A 7,334-nucleotide genomic window follows, 5' to 3' on the forward strand; every position below is an offset into this window, starting at 1 on the left:
TATCACTCTTATAGGATATTTTGAGTTATTTGTTTTCTAAAAAATATGTATTATCGAGAGGGTATTTTCCCAATTTTTATACATTTGTTTTTTTTTTGTTATAGAAAATATTATCTAGTGTCTTTTCAAATCCATTTCATATTCTAGGATCATCTCAACCTATTTGGTAAATATTTATTTTGTCATTTTCAGAAACTCTTATTCAATGCTTTCAAAAATCTAAGATTATAATAGTTTTATGCTCAAGTTACACATATTAAATTTTTGATCTGCTCATTTAAAGGTGGTCTGGTGGCAAAGTATATATATATTGGAGAGAACGCTCCACGGTTTGATTCCCGTCGAAAACAAAGTTCACGCTGTTGTCAATAAAAAAAAAAATTCTGTTCATTTAAATTTATATATAATTTTTAATATAAAAATTAGATCTTTAAGTTCAATAAAATTGGAAGAATCTTTAATCTTCATAAATCATAAAGTTGGGTTTCTAAACTATAACATTATTTACTTATTTTTGATTTTAAGTTATTAATTCTACAAAGAATGAAATGAGATTAAGTAAAATATACAATTAATTATTAATTCTAAATTTTGTAAATACTCACTTCTATATAAATATAGATAGTTTCATATCTTTTATTCTAACAAAATAATTTATTTAAAAATATTGCTTTCAACTTTGTTCTATTGGTAAAACTTTTTAAATGGAAAGGTAAATTTGTCTTGTTTTTTAAAACCAAAAATTTCTCCTTTTTCTATTTGGAATAGGTTGACCCAAAAAAAGATTAATATATGCATCTTCTTTTTCTTAAACTGTATTTTAAAATTTAATGGAGTATTTTTAAATTGTTTTATTTGGTTTATCTTTTCAGATTTGAGATTCATATATTATCATGCTTTTATACACGTACTTTTGCCATAGTGTGATACCCTGGTTTATGTATATGTTTAAAGGAGTATTATATATAAAAGTTTGAAAGTTCCTGGTCTCTAATTGCTTATAAATAATTAATAGTATTTTTTAAGGTAGCTGTTGCCCATAAGAGATTTAATATTGTAATGTGCCTTTCATGTGCTTAAAGTAAAAAAGATATGACCTTAGCGACGTTAACTAACCCGACAGTAATTTATCAACCTCAGTTTTGTTTACACGATGCTTTCTCTGCACTGTAAACATCAAAGGCACACGCAGCCATGCATTAGACTCATTGACAAAGAAACAAATTGACACAGGGTTAGCCAAACCTTTTTAGACAATAGGAAGTAGGGACTCATACATCACAACCGTGGTGGTTCACGGCATCACGCAACCGTAGGCTACATAATACTTATCCATGTGTCAGTCCTCAGAGCGGACAGTTTCTTTCTGACTTTGGCATACTACGGTATTACATGAACCGAACAAAAGTTTGAATTCTGATGATATACTGAAACGTACCTATTAGATTAGTTGGTTTGGTTTGGTTTAATGCTTTGGTTAACACTATTTTACTTAACCGTATATAGCTGTTGTATATATATCCTTTGTATAGTTAACTTTACCAATTAATGAGAAATAAGATTTTTCTTCAATCTTAACAAACTTTTCTCATCGCTAATATGGTGTCAGCAGAGCCATCAACCTCTTTCTTCAATTGATTCTGATATGGTTTTTGCTTCATCCAAGCTCATTTCTTCACTCAATCATGGTGGCTATAGCTCGTGGTATCTGAAAACCCACTCGATCGAAGTCAAGAGCAAGTTCCGACGCCTTCGCGATCTAAAGGTGATGTCGAATCTCCTCCAAACTCTCCTCCGGTTACTAGATCTCGAGCTTCCGGAGTTTTGCGAGCCATCGCATCACCGCGATTCTCACATCCGACGCCTTCTCCGTTCTCTATGCACATCGCAGATCATCCATGTTTGATTCTCGTTGCTATTCGCCTAGATGGAATAAACTATAATAATTGAGATGCTGCTACGTGTATTGCTTTGGATTCAAAACGCAAACTCGGATTCATAGATGGTAGCTTACCTCGTATAATATGCGTGTATGTTTATATATTTATCGGATAAACATATATTGGATGGAATGAAATTTTTGTTTTGGTTAACATACATTGTATTAATTTGAAAATGATACAATGATTACGTTAAACACAAATCACTAGACCATCATATATATACACAAAAGAAATGTATAGTCTTTGTGTTCACTACAAGAAAACAGGCGATTTACGATGGCACTAATAGTCACTAAATAGTCGCTAATTCACACATAACGACTAAGTTACGACTAAAAACTGTTGTCGTAAATTGATAGTCAGTAAGGAAATTCAGTCGTAACATAGTCGGTAAATAGCGACTATATTACGACCATTGTGCATAGTCGTTAATTTAGTCGTAATGTAGTCACTAAATATAGCGACTACGCTACAACTGTTTTACGACTACGCAAAATAGTCATAATGTAGTCACCAAATTTAGTGACTAATTGATGACTAATTTACGATTATGTATTTAAACAATATTGTATTTATACAGCAATATATATAAACTATTTTAATAATATATATATATAAAGTTAACTTTGCTCACTTTTCCTTCCTCCACATCAGCATCCACCTAATCAATTTTTTTTTTATTTTTGCATTAAAAATACTATTTTTAATCTTCATTCATTGCATATTTATTAATAATTAACAATAGTAAAAAATAAATAAAAATGAATTAACTAAAATTAATTAAATTTTAAAATAATATAAACAATAATATAATTTTTTAGTAAATAATAAAAATAAGAACTATCTAAATGAATTAAGTAAATTAAATGAAAATTTTAAAATTGTAAAAATAATACTATAAATTTGTGTTAGTAATAATGTTATTATTATAATTATAACCAAAAAATGATTATATTCCAAAATTTAGAATGGGCTAATGAGTTTTAGAATGTAAGTAAGATTTTAATGCATGGTGGAGTAAAAATACAAGTTATGTAATTGTATTTATAAAAATCTAAACATGAAAATAAAATTGAAGTGAAACATTAGTTTCTAAGAAACATATACCATAAAGATTTATTATTAAATTTTACTTATAAGAAATAGAAAATTAATTACTTAACTTAACTTAACTTAAAAGTTTTGATCTAAAACAAATACATTGTAAGGGGCACACGTTTTTTTGGGAAAACTATGAAAAAGACATTTGAAAAAATAATCTATCTAAAAAAAAAAATCAATGGTCAGGAAATATTGGAAAAATGATATGAAAGCCGTTACAAAAAGTGGTATGTGATTTGTGTAACATATCTTATAAGATATATCATCAACTAGAGCTACAATTTTATAATATGATATAAAACATATATAACAAATATAACATATATATATACATATATATTATCAAATGCTTTTAATCCAAAACATTGACAAAAACAACATATTAAAGTACACTATGTTTTTTTTAGAAGACGAAGCTGGAGTTGCATCACAAAATTAACATCTGCAAAGAACATATGAGATTTTAGAAAAATATGTAGTTTGGATTAGTGAATAGATATTCATTGTGGGGTTTAAATATTTCATCATTTAAGCATTCTTGACTTAGTCTGAAATTCTATTATGGCAGATGATGCATTTGGACAACCTCATTGTAGCGACATAGCAGTAAAATTGTTCATGAAACTTTGTATATTCGCATTTAATGTAGGATATCGATATGTTTAAATGGTCTCTATAATTAGGTTAACGATCGACATTGACGTTAGAACTTTTAAAATTATGTTTTCATGTGATATGAATATGGAATGTACACTTTTAAAAATTCAGAAGATTGTCGACAATATTATTGCGACACTAGACAATATATGTTATATATAGATTAGTAAAATAAGTACGACATTTATATAGATTTATCTTTTAATCTTCAAATTATATTCCTATTCATTGATTCTTATTGATAAAAACTTTAACTAAAATCCCACGTAAAATTGCAAATAGATATAACAAAAAAATATTATCTTAAAAATATATATATGTTTTATATCACTGAGTAAAGTAAGTTATATATTTATACTCGAAAATTGGAATGATTATATTTGAGTTCAACAATTTCTATTGATAAGAAATATTTTGAATTAAAATCCTGCGCGTGCGCGGGTACAAAATCTAGTAATATATATATTTTATTAATTATTTTTAAATAAATGTAAGTTATTGAATCATGGTTTGTTTTTGGAATGAATTGATATTAAAAATAAAACTACTATTTTTATTATTATGATACCATGTTATACAAGAAAACTGGATTACAAAATAAACAAGTTGAGAAGATATTACACACTTCTCAGATCAAACAAGTAAAAAGAAGGTTTTTGATTAAAATGTTTGATGGTTTGCAAAAGAGAAATACATGGTGTTTAAATAGAGAAGGGGGACGAAGGAGAAGAGGAGAGAGGAGAAAAAACATGCAAGAGCATGCACAAGGTCAAGAGCATGCAAGGACATGCACAAGTCCACACTCATGCAAGCTCATGCACAATGTCTAGGAAATTTCAAAAGCATTAAATGCAAACTTTGAACAAGAGAGAAAGAAAATGGGCCAAGACAAAGAGATGGGTCTTGGACAACGAAATGGGGTGACAAAGGGGTCTTGTAAGTGTCACTTAAGCCTCATTAAAAACTTTGTCAAGAAAACCCAATGGGACAAAACTTGACAAGGGAAAAAGAGTGCATAAGCAACACTTAACCCTTCATCGAACACTCTGAGCTGTGAGTATCGTCCAAATGGTTTGAGCCACGTCTTCTTGCTTCTAGTCCAGCTCCTTGATTAGTCCATTGATAGCTTGGTTGAACCTCTTGGATTTTGATCTCGTAAGAAGACCCGCCCCAACGATCAATACTTCCTCCGATGCTTCCGCTAGTACAAGCTGCTCCTCCGATGCTTCCTCTGGTACAAGCTGCTCCTCCGATGCTTTTTCTGGTTCAAGCTGCTCCTCATTTCCATCTTCTTTGGTTGAGCTGTCCACGGTCTCATCACATATATACCTTGAAGCGAGAGAGAATGAGTTCAGGTCACTCACATATACCTCCTAAACTGGAATTAACAAACCCAAACAACTTTGGTTAATAACTTTGATTCTATGTGGAAAAGGGACCTCTTGTTTAAAACATAAGTAAAACTTGAGTAAATTATTATGATTAGTAGTATTGAATTCTTGATCAAATCCTTCTCGTTTTATCTTAGATAAATGATCTATCTTAACATTTTTGGAGTACATTTTTGTGCCACCCTCTCTTATCTTTGTATCCAAACAAGTCGCGTACTAAATTCTCTACAATTCTTACAACCAAACACAATTATTTCCTTATTTGATAATATTAATTTCCTAAAATCTATCTACCTAATTTAAATCAATATGTTAGATTGAAATTTAATTCTCCTTTCACTTTTATTTAATTTTATATTTCATTATTTTAATTACTATTTAATATATAAAGTTAATAAAATTTTAATTTTTTTTCAGCATATGATGTGATTTGAATTTTTATAAACGGATATATATTTTAAAAATTGTCTTACTATATTTGTAACCAAACAAGTATATCCACATATAGAGTTCGGAATACATTTTTGGAGTACAATAGGATGCCATCACTTTTTACCAACTTCGGGTCGGGTTTTTAACTAAAATTATAACTGATTCAATTATTCGGATCCTCCTTAAGATTGCTGAATATTTTGGACCCATTTTTAATCAATAGCATATTTATTTACATCCAATTAATGCCACTTATTGTCAATTATTGTCCATTGGATTTTAGGAAATATCTAATTTGTATGCCGAATTTATAGGGTCGAGTTTGACAAAAAAATTGATAACACAAATTATGTTATCACATCTTAATCACATTCCTATAATATAGCAACTAATTCGAGATAAATACATCTTAAGAAATATCTAATTTGCGTTTATTAAACGATTACATATTTGGTAAAATCTTATTAGTTTTAAATGTACACTATTAATCCAATAATATTAATTGAGAATCATAATAAGAATATGTCATATTATTCATTCCTAAATCATAACTAACCAAATCGTAAAATGTATATTCTTAACTTGCGAATCAAGAGTTTGTACAAAACCCTACCTACAACCGCTAACAGTATATTTATATAGATGCAATTCATCATCAACTACAAGCACCTCTAAACCATTTTAGAGTATCATATTAACAAAATAATAGACCCGTGGCACCACGGGTCTAAAATCTAGTTTGACTGTGAATTCTCTCCTCGACAGAATGCTTGTACCGCAACTCGTAAAGCTGCGAAAAAATTCCAGCTAAATATAATTTACAAAGAATCCGCTGAGACAACCAAATACCAAATCAAAGGACACAAGTGATTTTACTCACAAAGATTTGGGGTTATCGAGTCTTCAGAGACGGGCTGCGAACATGTACAGCAAGCTTTCTAAGAGCACAAAACGAAAAACAGATTTAAAATAAGCAAAAGGAAAGAGACAAAAGCTAATAGTAGAGAGCAAAAGAAGAGCTTGTGATGGAAGAAAGGAAACTCTGTACCATCTGTTTAACTTGTTCTATTCCTCCAGCTCCAAAAGTGTGTCCGCAAGGCAAAATCATAGCATCAGCCATCAAAGCCCCTCTACAGTTGTGCAAATAGAATTATTATATTTTAACCCAAAATAGGCCACAAATCAAACACAAGCATGATCAATACCAATCCAATGGTTTCCAACTTCTAAAAGTATCAAAGTCCACCCTAACTTCTTGGCGAGATAACACTAATGAACCATATACGTTGTAGGATCCATATTATCTTACCAAACCAGATCTGAACAAGAGGGGTAGAAATTGTCTCCGTTCTTCTTCACGTCACCACCGCTGCAACTTCTCTTAGATCCATATTATCTTACCAAACCAGATCTGAACAAGAGGAAGACCAATTAAAAAAAAAACAGCTACTAATCCAATTCAGAATCAAACGAAAATGAGAAGCAAAAGAGAAAAGTTACAACCAAATCACAAAAAACCACATCTTTACAATTTCTGAAACTTTGAAAGTTTGTCACCTTATCTTCTTCTCCGTTCCGTCTCATCTTCACCATGACTAGACCAAGTCGAATTTGGGTTTCTCGCATTCGTTGGTTAAGACCCAGATTTGAATCTGACAACATCTTCTAAGAAATCTCTGTCTCGCTCTCTCTCTCTTCTCTGGGCTGGAACAAGATAAGTGGTGAATGTCGGGTGTGGAGAGATGAGATAGAAATTAAGATACTAGTGAGTTTTGTGTTTTTTTTCTGAAGTGTGGGAGGTAAAAAGTCT

At 30.3% G+C, this 7,334-nt stretch overlaps 1 long non-coding RNA gene across 4 annotated transcripts; it reads right to left on the reverse strand.

The window, feature by feature from the left end:
• On the reverse strand, positions 4,529 to 7,334 carry LOC104719813. 4 transcript variants are annotated; one of them, XR_756688.2, is made up of 5 exons: positions 7,082 to 7,334; positions 6,834 to 6,935; positions 6,573 to 6,654; positions 6,405 to 6,462; positions 4,529 to 5,030 (listed from the first exon to the last, which is right to left on the reverse strand). It is a non-coding gene; the product is annotated as an uncharacterized LOC104719813 (long non-coding RNA). The 4 variants fall into 4 exon arrangements; XR_756687.2 differs by having other exon boundaries at positions 4,529 to 5,079; XR_756686.2 differs by lacking the exon at positions 4,529 to 5,030 and adding an exon at positions 6,073 to 6,314.

The sequence above is a fragment of the Camelina sativa genome, chromosome 10 (genome assembly GCF_000633955.1).
Source record: "Camelina sativa cultivar DH55 chromosome 10, Cs, whole genome shotgun sequence".
Lineage (NCBI taxonomy): Eukaryota > Viridiplantae > Streptophyta > Magnoliopsida > Brassicales > Brassicaceae > Camelina > Camelina sativa.